This window comes from Schistosoma mansoni, chromosome 2 (genome assembly GCF_000237925.1).
Source record: "Schistosoma mansoni strain Puerto Rico chromosome 2, complete genome".
In the NCBI taxonomy this organism is placed as follows: Eukaryota; Metazoa; Platyhelminthes; class Trematoda; order Strigeidida; family Schistosomatidae; genus Schistosoma; species Schistosoma mansoni.
This window is the reverse complement of record NC_031496.1, coordinates 27,887,516-27,904,849: the sequence shown is the minus strand read 5'-3', so window position 1 is coordinate 27,904,849 and position 17,334 is coordinate 27,887,516.

The following is a 17,334-nucleotide window of genomic DNA, read 5'->3' as shown; positions in this document are numbered from 1 at the left end:
GTAATGACGTTAAGCAATCATAATTCTATTGTTTACCAAAAAAAAAGAGTATTTTTTTGGTGAGCCTGAACATTTTAGAAGAGAAAAAAAGTTTGTTGTCATGAAGAGAAAAAAAATTTAATGAATAAATGTCTGGAACATAGATAGTTGATAGAAATGGGTATAAGATCGGATTATTGAAAGAATCTGAATCTGAAACAATTCAACTGTTATTTCTTAGAATTTTGTTGTTTATTTAACTGTGTAAACGCCAGAAAAACATTCCGTACAGAGGTAGTAACAAAAATTAAACAAATGATGTGAGTTTACGCATAATTCGATCTAGTTTGGGGTTCTCTGTTCAAATCATTACTAAATGATGATGCCTGAAGTGAGAATAAATGAAGTCAATGTAACAGTTGGATAAAAGTTACATCTTAATCTATAATTAAATGACAGCAGATATCTGGTATATATATGTTCATTTTGAAGCTATTCTATTTAGTTATTATATTTCATTAGGTCTATCACACGGTTTTCTTCAATATCTACTGGATAGATTTGGTTAAGACCATTAGTTCACAACAGAATTTATAATATCTCTTTCTAGCCACTTTAGCAATCAATATAGTCTATATTGAATTGACTTAAATATAGTCCATTATCTCTCGATTCTTATCTAATTATCATTAATATTCGACTTAAAAAAACTATGTTATATCGATTTCATAACAATATTTTGTACCTCATTACAACATTTTATGATTACATAAAGTAACTGTGTTTATGAACACAACTACAGAAAGAATGGGTTAATAGAAGTTGATGAATTCATTCATTGTTGTATGTTATTTTCACCGTATACTTCTCAGTGATAAAATATCCGACTAAAGTAAAAGCAACAGACATAGAATAAAATAAATTCGTTCACTTTGTGGATCACAGCTTGAAGACGTTAGTGATAATAGTGGTCTCGTTTAGATCGACTCGTGAATTCAATCTTGAAAATTCTACAATCTCTACAAATCCCTACACTGATAGTAGTAATTAGTTATAACCGATGTGCATACTTTGTATCATTATCTTAATGAAGATTGGTAGAATAACGACAACAGTTATGGAACAATTATAAAGAAGTAAGTAAATAAATATTTATATTTTCATAAACTTGAAAATTCTAAGAGGAGAATTTTGAAACAAACATAGACATAGAAACGAAAATTGATGTCAAAGTTACGTAATAACAACCATTATATTGGATACACCAAGTAAGCAAGGTGAGTAAAGCTCAAAAAAGACCCAACAATAAAAGAAGATAATTTGTTACTGAGAATATAGAAAACGATATTACGTAACATGATCATTCTGTTCGTTTAAATTTACAATGACATACCATACAAAATATGTTTTATTCCTAACATTAAACATTAACACCGTTGGATGCCGGCTCAGTGGTCTATCGGTTAAGTGCTCTGGCGCGAGACTGGTAGGTCCTGGGTTCGAATCTCGCGAGGCGGGATCGTGGATGTGCACTGCTAAGGAGTCCCATAATAGGACGAAACGGCCGTCCAGTGCTTCCAGGTTTTCCACGGTGATCTAGCTTCAATTGACTCTTGATTTCAACTATGAAATATTTGAATAACTTAATGTTGCCTTAACTAACAAGATGTAAAATTTTACATACATAACTGACTACACTGTATATAGTAAATAAATTATTATAAACGAGAGTAATTCAATTCTCAGTTATTTCACTCAGTATTAAACTTGACATTATAGTTGATTTGTTTTTTTGTATAATCTTTGTCTTGTCAAAACAATATCATTTCTTTGATAAACTTCTATAATAATAGTTTTAAAATAAAAACAGGTTTAACATGTTTAATAGTAATTTATTCCATTGATATTATAAACCGATTTAAGTTAGACCACCATTGAAAATCTAGGAACACTAGATGTCTGTTTTGTCTAAGTATAAGACTTCTTAGCAATATGTATCCACGATATTGCAAGCAGGAGTAGAACACATGAACTTTGGTTTCACAGACAAACGTATATATATGTATATATATATATATAAGTGACGTCAGCATCATCAGTTGAAAATCACATTCTACTTGTTGATTATCTTTACTGAATTCGATTTAGTTAGAAATGATATAGTTACATGAAACCAACACACACACATATACACAAAATATTGATGATATGAAATACCAAACCACAATAGTAATAATCATTTAGAACATATCAGAATACCATAGGTATGTAATTGGACGTGTATAATGTAAATTAAAGTTTAATTAATATTAACTATACAAAATATTCATGATCAGTTTGTTACCATTCATATAAAAGAATTAGTTATTATAATTGTCTCGATAGTGTAATAAGAAAACGAAGATTATCAGAACTATGTAATGACATATTAGTGCAATACATTTCGAACAATCTGATCACATATATATTTGTTAAGAACATTTATATATAAAAATAAAAGGTCAACTAGATTAGAAATGGGGGGTAGGAGGATACAAGAATGATAATAATAATAAAATTGTGAAAACAATTTGACACCTAATCACTCTGGATAATAAGCTAATATTACTAGGGTAGGTTTAAGGTGAGAACAAACTGCTTTCGTCAGGAACAATAAATGCAGTTCATGATGAATTAATAAATCAATCAGTTATGCCAAAAGTAACTTAGAACTTGGTACAAATGTACTATTAATTCAACATGATATGTGTTAGTAAAGTGAGAAAGTGAATTGATGAATCATAAATCATAATTCAAACATGTTTATGAAATGTATAGCTACATACATTTGTTCATCAGTTGCTAATAGGATTTATGACAAGTTGAAGTGGTGAAATTTTTGTTGGCGTTAAATATTGCTTTTTTTCTTAATTGTGTACGTGATAATGATCAATGACATACATTTACTTACAATAGAACTAACATTCTTATTGATTAGAATCATAGACCTTAGTTACAACAGAGTGTATTATATATTCATGTGATTATTTTACAGAGTGGTTCACATGCAAATAAACATAATAACATAACTGGAGAAAGATGAAAATACTCAATTGGGAGGGGGGGACTAAGTTGAACCATATATCAATTACAAGGGATGTCAGATAATCTAAACAATATTCTTTAAGATAAATATTAAATATTAGAGTGAACTTTGATAATTTGCAAATATACTATGGGAATATAGATACTCTGTTATCCTTTTCGAAATCTTTTAATATGGCACATTACCTATAGCGTTCATGAAGGATATCCCAGTCAATCCCATAATTTGACAGGGGTAATTTTCGGAAAGTAAGAAAGTGATAGCAGGGAACCATGATTCTTATTAAAACGGTGTACTTGATCCTAAGGGAATGAATGAGGTAAGAATGGACTTTGATCACAAACTATTGGTGGATAAGATCGCTTAAAATTACTGCATCACTTTTTGTTCACTAGACCTCAAACTAAAGTATGAGGAAGAGGGTCCGCTTGTTTGTTTTGTACAACTAGATATTAGTAAGACACGGTTACTCAAATCGAAATATGTCTAAGTGTGTTCAAGTGTAAGACCTACTAATTACAGATTGATTGCGTTAATCAATAAACCACTCATCGATGGTGGTCTAGCTTCAACTGACTCATGATCTTAACTATATAAAATTACTAAAATCTCCACAAAACCCCCTTGTGAAAACCACTCATCAGTTCAATCTTAGTATTTATTATTGTCGTTTAACTAATCGTAAAAAAGATCATTAGTGTGAACTTGTAATTCTTAAGTCGTCGTTATTTTATTGTTCTTTCAATGCGGCAAATGATTGGTTCGATTTGTTATTCATAAATACCAATAAACCCTCAAAATAAAACATTCAATTCGATTTAATTTACAATAAATTCGGATGAATTATTTTCATGGTACAAATCATTTATTACGTAACTATAAATCACTATAAAGATAAATTATATACGTAGATAATAAGAGTTATATTTAACATTCTGTATGTTGTTATAGAAAGCGGTTTCTAAGACAAAATATACAACATTATAACCAGTTCACTAATTAATACATACAATGTAAATATTCAAATCAAAGGCAAATAAATGGTTTACCAACAGAGGTAATTATTCTCTGCCAGTGATAACCTTGAAATATTTTTTCATCTCATCATAATAAGGTATTGTAGAGTATGTGTAGTGCGCTTTGATTGTGTGGATTCCAAAACAACTTTGTCTTGTTTCATCAAATTATAGACAAAAGATATACATATATATCAACCATTGCGGTGTTTTCGTTTAAAAGTACACTATAATTAGCATTGTGATATGTTTCACTCTTTGATAAAGGTATATAAATAAGATAGTTTAACTGCATAATTACTTTGTTATACCAAATTTCAAATAGACATAATATAATTACAATATGTGTAGATTTCAAAAATGAGCAGCTCAGAGATGTAAGTAACCCATAGTCATGCTGTTTTTTGTAATATGATCTATTTAAATAATAGAATAACTAATTTAAGTGAAATTACAATTAGATACAGAACAAGATTAAATTTGAAATCTATGAGAAATGAAAAGCTATTGCAACTACTGAATATTTCAAGGATACGATTCTACGTTTTTTTTTTCTAATGTAAATGTCATTCTTTTTTTCACCGGTTCTGAACTCCAGATTATTTTGTACTCATACTCAAAACACTACTAATGGCTTAACTTGATATTGTTTGTTTGAATCTTCCCATTGATGTTTAGGACTGCGATTGATCAGTCTCTTATTGGAATATGTACATACTGGGCGTATTGTCTCGATATAACCTTAATTCACAAGCATTATATGGAAAGATGGATAGTGGGTAGTAGTGGAATCCAGAGTTGATGTTCACTCTAGGACTCGAACTCAGGAATCAGTAGCTGAGTGGATAACGCGATGGCGTTTGAAGTGAACGGTACTGGGTTCGAGTCCCAGAGTGAACATCAACTCTGAGATGCAAGCAAATCCAGCTGACGAGTCCCAAAAATAGAACGAAACGCGCGTCCTGTATTCCACTGCTAGCCACTGTCCATCTTTACTATTAATGGCTGTTCACATTTTATCATTAAGCTTAAGTGTATTCTGAGTGTGTATTGATTTTTCTTGATTAGCGATGATTTTAAGTTTCTCCCTCTCTCATGGTCTCACCTGAAATGGGCTGTTAATAGTTACCTAACTACATATGTTACACCCTTTAAGAAATGTGAAATTGGAGGGAAAACTTAAGAGTACTTATTATTGAATATGTTCAGCTCAATCCAATTGTTGTATTGTTTTAATTCTTTATTTAAAAAGATAACAATTAGGTACTTTGAAAATAATAAAGAGTCTACTATATGATAATAACACTTGTGTAACAACCATTAGCATTTATTTACATGAATGAATTGAAGTCAGACAAAATAGGTAAATAAATACAAAAGGAAAGTCAATTAATATGACCTTTAAATGAATCAGTTTTGATCAATCACAACCATGTAGTAGATTTATGAAGAGAATCATTTTATAGTTGAATTCATGAGTCAATTGAAGCTAGACCACCATGGAAAACCTGAAAGCACTGGACAGCCGTTTCGTCCCATTGTGGAACTCCTCAGCAGTGATCATCCACGATCGGGATCAGTGGTCTAGAGGTTAAGCGCTCGCGCGCGAGACTGATAGGTCCTGGGTTCGAATCTTACGAGGTGGGATCGTAGGTGCGCACTTTTGAGATGTCCCACAATAGGACGAAAAGACTGTCCAGTGCTTCCAGGTTTTCCATAGTGGTCTAGCTTTTATTGACTCGTGAATTCACCTATAAAATTACTAAAATCTTCACATAACCCCTTTCTGATAAAAGTTACTTTAATTTAACTTATCAAAACAAGTCAAAAGTATGAAATAAATAAAAGGGGGTGGATAGATAATTACGAAAATACTCCAAAATAGAACAAGTATGAGTTCATTAAGTGATAATATAATTTCAAACTTCAAAATATGTCCTCATTTGATTGATTTACCAACATTTTTTCTCAGTAAAGTTTAATCTCCCGAAATAAATAATTATTTATATGGAGTACTCTAATCACCATTGCTCTAAATAGCCCAATATGTATGCACAATAGTATGTGTATGTATCAAACTTCAAGGTCATTTATATTCAATCTGAGTTGGCCAGGACATAGATTGGATGAAAGAGCAAATGCAGTTACTAGAAACTCTGACACAACAGATAAGGTTCAGTGCTTATGCTCACACTCTAGGTCAACTACTCCTTGTGATGCAGTTGCCAGTAGTATCGCATAATTCAGTTATGACTCTGAAGGTGGAAATACCTCCAAAAAGTAGTTCAAACATTGGAAAGAAACATTTATAAGTTGTTATTGTCTTTTTTATTTCAGCTAAGCGTAATAGCCATTATCATGAAAATAACAAGTGAATAAAGATAATGATAATCTTACAGATAACACTTGGTAGATAAATAACAGACAATTCATCTTTAAATATAAAATGGGTAAACACAATTTAAGTATCAAGTTTCGTTGTGATAAAAAGCTTTTCACAGATAGAATAAGGATGAGATAAAGTTTACTATAAATACATAAACAACTAAATCTGTGGACAAAGTAAAGTCAGTAAAGAAAACATTATTTCTATCTATCTGTATTGTTATTTCACATGAAAGAAGAAAACAAAACAGGAAATAACCAAAGTATAACTGACAGAGTATTAATTATAACGAAAAGAAAGACAAGTAAATAAATAAACAAAAATGTCAAATCGTTATTTTATTTCAGAAGTTTAAGTTGCCATACGTCATTAGCAAAAGGGAGAGCAAGTTCCATATTGGTAGAAGTATTAATAGTATTCGTGGTAATAGAAAAGATAAGATACAGAAAACAAGATTTGAAAAAAAAACATGGATTATTGAAATAGAAAATTTTATAAGGAGTTAAGAGACTTAGAACCTAGTGAGGGGAAAAGAGTTGATGCGCCTGCACCATTAAGAAGGGTTTTGAGTCATTCTATTCAAAGTCTCTAACCAATGGTTATGATAATCAATCAAGTCGTCTACACTTAACTACATGGCGCAGTTTCAACTGACTACTGTCAAGATAAAAAAGGAGTGATAATAAATAGAGATCTTACTGAGAATTATTTTTTTAAAATGGACTCATAGACTTTTATCGACGTTTAGGAGGGGGAATATGATTAACGTATTTTGATAAAGTGATGTTGAAAACATTTCCATAATTTACAGTGGCTAAGATTGATAACGATATAAAACTGTAACATATTGAACTGTTGATTTCTAATAATTATGAAAATAAAACATTCCTGATAACAAATGACCTAACTAATGGAAACCGGAAAAATTTGAAGAAAAAACTCGTAAGGTGTTTCATCAACACATCTGCATGAAATGTAATTGTACGAAAACCACACTTAATAATCTGTAGCAAATCATCAATGCTTAAACCTATTAGGAAGACGAAAATGAATGCATTTTTTTCTACTTCAACATACTAAAATGTCAAACGAAACAACATGATTTGTTAATGAAGCCATAAGTCTTATAGGTTTGTTGAACAGTTCTCTTCATATCTTAATGCTATACTTGTGGTAAGTTGTTGGACTTTAAACAATTGAAGACGATAAGAACTATTGTCAAAATGAAACACTTGATGATTTGATGAAGTATTTTATCATAAAAGAATATTCTACATTAATGAGCATTGGTTGATCAAGCAGTCCTAACCAAATTCTATCGATCAAGTTTTCATCCAACCACTAGTCAAAATAACTGGTCATCGGGTTTACTATATTACGTAGTTAAAGATTGTCAACAGGAAACCTTAAACCTAGAAGTAACAGATACACAATACTAGAGGGTTGCAAAGACATACCGAATTGTAGAAAATTTTGAATCTATTTTTCAGATTAAGTGATGTTGACAGAACTGATTATTTCCACAGGATTATAACTCATATCAACATTTTGATGTAGGTTTGTTCTCTGAGCTGGATGGTTTGGTCATGGAGCTTTCATCGTCCTTCTGAAGTTTGTGCTGATGATGTCGTTCAGGAGGACGATGAAAGCTCCACGACCAAACCATCCAACTCAGAGAACAAACCTACATCAAAATCACCCACCTGAGCTACAAATCTTCTCCGCCAAGTTGATTTATCATTGTTAATCAACAGAATTTGCTAGAAAGTATCCTATTGATTGTTCAATATTTTAATAAGCTTATACAATTTTTTTTTAATTTTCTAAATTGTATTTACGTTATTTTGGGTGTGTGTGTGTTCTCTTTTTTTCTCATTTATGATTAAAAACACATTTTATTTTACAAATACAAAATGTGCTCTTATTGTCATTTATATAAAATATGATTTTGGCAGCTATTCTTATTTTCGTCATATTGTTACGGTATGCCAATTACTTTATTGATTGATCCATCTTAACATGTTGACAGTTTTAGTTGGTAAGTTACTGACGCAATTTTGGTTTCTTTGTTTGTTTAGGTATTACTACTTAAAAAGTAATATGGAATTCTCATATGTCATAGATAAAACAAAAAGATCTTCGTTTTCTTACTAATGATTCTTAAAGTCATTTTATTTCTTGTGTTGCATCGGTCTACTACGTTTTAAGTAATAATAACAATATGAGAGTGGATCACAACCATTCATAATAATCTATATAGTATATTTCGTAAACATGATACTGTGAAACTAATAGTGAAGCGGGCTTCTTGATATAACAGCACTCCTCGATCAAAACTGATCTTTAATGAACCGTTAAGCTAACAGTTTATCTATTTGTCAATAAAGATATATATATATATATAAGGTGATTGGAGGTAGTTAGCAGGAAATCCTCAACATCGGTTTCATTTTAGTTAGCACTTACCAATATAGCGTACCTACACTTTTGAATGAACTGCTGTTACCTATGCGATTCAAACGTGCTTTACGAAGTTTCAACATCTTAGATGTTACTAACCACTTAACACCTTAAAAATAGTGAAAGTGATATCAAGATGATGAAAGCACATACAGAACAATTAAAGAACAAAAAAATAGTTACGTTTTATGTATGGAGAAAATTTCAAAAATAAAACAATTTTATGACAGAACACATTATGGAACATATATAAACAAACACTACAAATGGGACACTTAACTAAAATAGAATATATAGTTCAATAAGCTGAATCATTCATAATAATGTAAAAATGCAACTGAAGAATTGTCTAACTAAATGAACTAAATTTTTGACTCGTTTCAAGGTTATTTCATGAATTACCTGTTTTCAGATTGAGTGAATCAATAATGAATAATAGCCATGGAGTCTACATTAAATAAGTATAGAAATCAACTGATCATTTGTTAACATTTAATGTATCGTTTAAATCGAAAGTGTTTATTTAAAGTAAATTAACCGAAAGATCCAGAAACTTTAGAGCGAATTCTTTTCTTATTATTTAAAAGTTTGAACATGATTCATAAAAAAAATTGTATTACGAAGATTTATTTCTTAGTGACAAGAGAGATGTTCACTTAGAAACCGGTTATCTTAGCTATAATAGCTTCAGAAACGTTGAGAGTAAATAGGAAATATAGTCAGTAACTAATGAACAGTTAACGCTAGTTGGAATCTATCAGTTAGTTTATAATTCAAATTATACTAGATAAGATAGACTAGTAACTGTATTTATTAACAAAACTCCAATAATGAAAGTTATTTTAAAAACTTTGTAATCTTTTGGTATTGTCATCTGAATTTATGCCAACTAGATATCTTCTTTACAATTCATTTTAATAGTTGAATTCATGAATCTACCTAAGCCAGACTACCATTAAAAAGCTGAAAGTACTGGACGGCCGTTTCGTTCTAGTATGGGATTTTTCAGCATAGTAGGACGAAACGGCCGTCCAGTACTTCCAGGTCTTCAATGGTGGTCTGGTTTAGATTGACTCGTGAATTCAATTGTTAAAATACTACAATCTGCACAAATCCTCATACTATTTATAACTCATTTGTCAATATTTTGTTCCTCTTCATTGTCTTTCTATTATTGTTTATAACCTCACCTACTTCTTTTTATAGTTTCATCTTTAACATATAAACACTGATCAGTTGTAACTGTCATGCTGAATATTTCAACTGCTTTTCTAATTTCTTATATTATTCCGTACTGTACTGTTTTGATTATTATGGTATGTAAAACATTTTATAGTAATATTGATAATGTAAATTTAAGTCGGCTGCAGTTGATCAGAAGCTATAAAATATAACAAATTCATGTTATTCTACAGAATTTGTTCTTTTTGCTTTATTTAAATTTATCAAGGGATCAGGTTGTATGATGAATGGCAATCGGAAAGGATTTCCCAAGACAGAGGTCGATAAAGAATGCTGGTGGGCGGCTTACGCTCTTCCACTAGGTGTAACAGGCGTCAATAGGTAAGTAAGTAGGCTGTGTGAGACAAATGTATATGTCGTATTTCTTTATTCAAAAGCTTAGCTATGGAAAATTATAGTAAACAATGTATATAAACAATTATTTGTGTGAATTTTAAAATTTCTTGCACACCTTTACCGAGAATAATGCCTAGACTAACTTAAAACGCTTTGAATTAACAAATGAAACGCAAGTTCTTAGTGTAACAAAACAATCATTACAGTCAAACTTACAAATTGAGCTGTGAAAAATTTACAATCATCAATTTACAAAAAAGTAAACAATGACAGATTTAAGGTTAATAAGAACCGATCAACATCGAGGTGTACAGGATAAGCTGTAAACCACATGTGGAGAAATTTGAACACTTCACTTCTACCTAAAGTTTGCGCTGATGTTGTTGTTCAGAAGAACGATGAAAGCTCCACGACCGAACGATCCAGCTCAGAGAAGAAAATTCCTTCAAAATCATCCACCTGAGCTACAAATCTTTTCCATCATCTTACAATCATTGAAAAACTTCTGTAATTAAACAGTAATATATTTAGATAATATTTAACTTATAAATTCATTATCACAAGGGGGTTTTGTGGAGATTTTAGTAATTTTATATTTAGTTAAGATCATGAGTCAATTGAAGCTAGACCACCATGGAAAATTTGGCTAGTGGAGCTAATCCATGTCAGGTAGAGAGAGGTATCTACTTCAGTACATTGGAAGTTGGTCGCGCTATTTCGTGGAATGGTTGAAGTTAGACATTAGCACTGTTGGATGCCGGCTCAGTGGTTAAGCGCTCTGGCTCGAGACTGGTAGGTCCTGGGTTTGAACCTCGCTATGCGGGATCGTGGATGCGCACTGCTGAGGTGTCCCACAATAGGACGAAACGGCCATCCAGTGCTTCCAGGTTTTCCACGGTGTTCTAGCTTCAATTGACTCATGATCTTAACTATATAAAATTATAATTTCTTTAACATCTTTGGTGAAAATGAACTTAAATGATTTCGGTATAAAAATGTCTAAAATTTTACCCTGAACACTAAATTGAAATAAACAAATTAAGTAATAAATTGAAATTAATTAAATTTAAATGTTTTCAAATTATGAAAATATTTTTGTTTTTCCATTGAATAATTTTATGTAGATGTCACAGATTTTATACATATCTGAACAATGATTAATCTTATCGGGATAAACCTTAGCTAGGAGGGTACGTTTTCTTCATGTTCACTCGAAAAAAAAAGAAAATTCTAACCACACATATAGTGAATGCTACTTATATTGACAGATATAAGTAGTATGTAACACCAATAGAATGCACGTCAAAAAAGGTTGAGAAGATTGAACTGAAGAAAACAAAAAAGGAAATATAAAGGAATTAGGAATTGGAATGATCATGAACGATGTAACAGACAATGGATGGAGGATTTGCAAATGAAATATTTAATGTATAGACTTCACATTTTATGAAAGAACTTTTTAATTTTGCATTTAACAATAAATTGGTCTATCCTCACTTAATACAGTAGTATAATTTTTGGTTGGAACATTCAATCAGTACTACCTTATAATTGAGAGACATGGTATGTAAATAACAGTAAAAATATTTGTCTGCTGCTATCATTCGATCATATGTATTTACAGCATTCCCTTAACTACTGAGTGAATAACTTTGAGGTTAACCGTAATGATGAAACACAAAGAATAAATCGACTTGTAACATTTCAAAAGTTTATTACTCAAGGTGATTTAAGCATACATTACACATGCCCATGTGTCATTCATTACCCTGATACAGTATTCTAGTAATTATAAGAAAAGGTTGAACTAAGACTAGTCTACCACTAAATTAATGTGCAGGGGTCCTTCAGTTGAGATTGTGTAATAACTAAAGTTACTTGGAAATCTACCCTGGGAACTGCATTTAGTTAGACGACCTTTAGAAACTAGAAACCACTGAATATCTGTTTCTTTCCAGTATGGAACTCCTCCCCGTGAATTCATCGTGGACTAAATCTAGGCCCTCCAGGCCTTGCAGGGAAAGCCTGACCACTAACTTGACATACAATGATTTGAATATTTTTTTGACTTCAGCCAATCGGCAATATTACAAAACGCCCATTCGACGAGATGAATGCATAACCAACTTACGGAATAGTTGAAATCCACAAGTAACGGCTTCTCGTTAGAAATTTAAGAATTACCCCTTGAAATTATTCACTAGTGAGTAAGCGATTACTTTATAATCCGTGATAAATAATTAACATCTTACAAATCTAATTATCTCTTCAATACGATTAAATCTAAGGCATAATAACAGGTATGTAAATGAATTGTCTAGTATATTGGTGTGATTGAGGTAAATGCGGTTACCAATATTAGACATACACAATATAAAACACTAACATATACTAACTAATTTAAGGACTATATATATATATATATATATATATATATATATGCATAATATAATAATGATAAACAAATATCGTTAATATGATATTTAAGGTTTTACCACTAAATGAATCATTTAGGACAGAAAAACTGAGGAGAAAACATTTCAATTTAGTTCCACCTACCGAGATTTAATTAGTTAACTAGTTAACTAGTGTACAACAGAGTACTTGTCTTATCGTCTGTCTGTTTGTTTGTTTGTTTTTACAGTATAAAAAACAAGGGTCAGAAAATAGATGCTTTAGATTAAATATCATCTTATAAGAACTGGTCATATTCATTAATCACTCAATTGATAAACAATTCTCGTCTATAGAAATTTAAATGTAATTGAATGAAACAGTAATATTTCATCGTATTTTTGGAAGTCTCACAGCGAAAATCAACAACTAATACCAGACTTATTGATGCAGTCGTTTAGTGATTAAGGTATTTGATTTTCAATCATTAAGTTATGGGTTCGAACATACTAAATGTATTTTTGTTTGAATAATCAGATAGTAGGACTAGCTCATACGCCTATAATGTGTTTTGAAGCTACGTAAACAATTCGGAGATCGTTTAGCCTCTTGAGCACTAAGCGGAGATCCAATGGTGTAAAGGTCTAAAATCATTCAATTTATGATATTGTGCGACCATCTATTGTCTTTAGTTGTACCCCCGTCACACCCGACACAGATCAGTTTCACTGTTTACGTTTTCATCTGATGATTTTTTTCACTTGAAGCAATTTGAGTTCAGTATTTTGTAAAATTACTAGACATTTTATTTTTTTTTATCGCTTCACCTACCTAGTCGAATTCATGTATGCGCCAAATAAAGTCAGAGATTGGTTAAATTAAATTCCAAAACTAAAGCATCACAAGACTATTTCCAGACGTTTTCATGTTACACGACCGAATGAACTATACTTTGCACTAAGCAGGTAGCATCCTGCCAACAGTAAAGACGAAATAGTACTCTGTTAGTTATATATCAGAGTGAATTACATCAATTAGGACTTTGGAATCTAGTAGTATTCTATTAGTGTAAACCAGGCTTATCTTACCTGGTGTATTTAATAGCCGCATAATAAAGGATGTGCTCTTCGAGCTGAGTATGAAACACTACTTTAATCTGGTTGGCGTGTTTTTAGTAAGATTTTTTTTACAGGATGGGGTCGCTGACCCCATGCCCAACCCTCCTCATTTACCTAGGCTTGGGAGCGGCAGTAACTCTAGAAGCGCCACATGAATTCCTCATTTACTTTTGAATAGCAAAAGCTGTAGTGATAAATCATGCTGTAGTATGAAAACAAATTCATATCACTTACTACCTTAATTAAAATGAAGTTAAAGAGATTAAAATATTTGAACAAAAAAGGAATTCTTACAAATTCTTGGAATTTACCTCATATAACAACTAGTCAATCAGTTGTGGGAACAACACAGAGTTTTTCACAGATGAACACCAGTTCGTATTGTCACATTTTAAAACGGGGAGGTGGGAGGAAGTGCGAAACTCCATAATTTATCAGAGGAGAGATGTCTCAGGAGCTAAGAGTTTGAGTTACCACCACTGTAAAATAGGTTCAGGCTCCAAGCTACCTACTTCGGCCCTATCAACGTGGTTGCTATCACTGGTCCTCATAGTTAGAGTGGAGTTTAAAGCCAAGCCTAAGAATCTATATTTGGTAAATGAGTAGTTAAATAATACAAATAAGCGAGGAGAATCTGAAAAATGAAAACTAGTTAGCTTAACGTTATCATCTTAAATAAGATTATCTAACATGCTATTCCTTGAATGAAGAATTCTAGACTAAATATTACTAAATTTGAAAGAAAATTTGAGAAACATTGAAAGAATATAAGTATCACTATTTAAATTGGCTCAGATTGAAGGTACAAGGTTAGAATATAAAATCACAAATACGGTATTCTAGACGTCGGATCTTTTTAAAGTAACAGTTGATAGAACCACCAAGTTTTACCATTCACAAACTCTAAGACGTAGCATATTTGCACGGATCACTATGACCTCAGATCATCATCAATCAATAAATTATTCAGCCAAAAGTAGATAGTTCTCCCTTGGTTGTGTTTTGGTGTTATTATTGTCATTGTTGTATTTATAAGTAACACTGAATAGGTAGGTCATTTCAGGACAAATTTATACTAATATGATTATACCAAAATTTTATCGACTAAATTTTCTCTGGTCTTAAGAAATGAATACAAGATAAAAACTGCTTTTGCCTGTTCTGAGTTATATGAATGAAAAATATTTTTCGCTTATGCATAACAATAACATTTAACTTTGAGGTGTTTTGGAGGTTCATTGTGCTATTATTTAGAATGAAGCTTATCAGTCAGGACTTAGGCTATATGTACGTTGATTCGGGTTTTCATATCACATTAGCACAGAGAGATATAACTGTCAAGACTAATCCCAGAGAAGTGGTAGCAATATCAGTATTAGTAAAAAAGATAAGGTATTGAAAGAAGAAACAAGGTACATGGAGATTTCGGGAATTAGGACCTAAGGGAAGACAAAGAGTGAATACATCTATGCCGTTGCGAATCACTCTGAGTTATGCATTCAATATCTTCAAATATTGCTTACGATAGTCACGCGGAACCCAACCAGGCAGACTTATTTTGTAACCATGGCTCGGTTTAATTGTCAATCATTTCGTAGACAGGTGATTAGTCATTAGCTTTCTTCTAACCTAACTGTGGTTCATGCTATACTCTGTTTGTTCCTTTTTCCAAAAACGATGAAGTGTTGCATAAAAAATCTATTAGATTTCATCACCTTTTATACCAATCTAATTATAATTTATTACATTCTTTGAAATCATTGTTTCAATGGTGAAAATACGATTATCACCCTAGAAAGTATAGTCATTAAAAGATATTAAAAAGTGACTAGCAGTAGTATTAATTGATCATCTGAATAAAGAACAAACAATCCATTTTTATGTAAGATGTATGATTCTTGATAATTATCTAAGGAGATATGAAATGTTCAGCCAAATATTATCATATTTAAAAAAAAAAAGAAAACTTTGTGAAACTCAAATATTATAACGGTGTTTACATTAATATAGTCACATTAACTACTCGTACGAACATTTACGTAAATTTAGTAATTTCTTTCCTTATCAGAAGGGGCTTTCGTGGAGATTTTAGTAATTTTATATAGTTGAAATCATGAGTCAATTGAAACTAGAGCACCGTAGAAAACCTGGAAGCACTGGACGGCCGTTTCGTCCTATTTTGGGACTCCTCAGCAGTGCGCATCCGCGACCCGGCCTCACGAGATTCGAACCAAGGACCTACCAAACTCACGCCAGAGCACTTAACCACTAGACCACTGAGCCGGTATCCCACGGTGTTAATGTCTAACCTCAACCAATCCACGAACTTGCGCGATCAACTTCCATTGTACTGAGGCACCTGTCTCTACCTGACATGCATTAGCTCCACTGGTTACGAGTTCTCACTAGAACTCCAGGAATTACCTCATGGAGCCAGTCACTAGTGAGCATATGATCATTATCAGAAGGGGGTTTTGTGGAGATTTTAGTAATTTTATATAGTTGAGATCATGAGTCAATTGAAGCTATTTCTATTCATAGAAAACCTAGAAGGCACTCGATGCCCTTTTCGACCTATTGTGAGACTCCTCAGCAGTGTGCGTCCACGATCCCGCGCTCGCAAGATTCGAACCCAGCACCTACAAGTCTCAGTTAAGGGCTCTGGCTCGAGACTGGTAGGTCCTGGGTTCGAATCTCGCGAGGCGGGATCGTGGATGCGCATTGCTGAGGAGTTCCATAATAAGACGAAACAGCCGTCCAGTGCTTCCAGGTTTTCCTTGGTGGTCTAGCTTGAATTTACTCACGCTTTCAACTATGAAAATACTAAATCTCCACAAAATCCCTTCTGATAATTAACATATGAATAAGTTCTTCCTCAGAAGAAAAGATTATCATCACTCAAAACTTAATTATTAATAAGAAAAAGTATTTTAAGTCATTACTTTTATATACAAAGATGTATAATGGCTAGTAGTGGAATCCAGGACGTGCGTTTCGTCCTATTTGTGGCAATCAGGACTCAGTAGCTTAATGGATAACGCGATGAGGTTTGGAGCGAACGGTACCGGGTTCGAGTCCCATAATGAGTATCAACTCCGAAATGTAGGCACATCCATCTGATGAGTCTCAAATAGGGATGAAACGCGCGTCAAACAATATTGAGGCAGTCGGCACAGGATGCACACATGCCAACAAATGACTAATCAATTGCAGTGTTAAATAACAATGGGAAGGTACAAGTCAAACAACACCAAAAATATATTAAGTCATTACCATCTATTGATTATTTATTATTTATGTAAAAACAAAGACAGATTC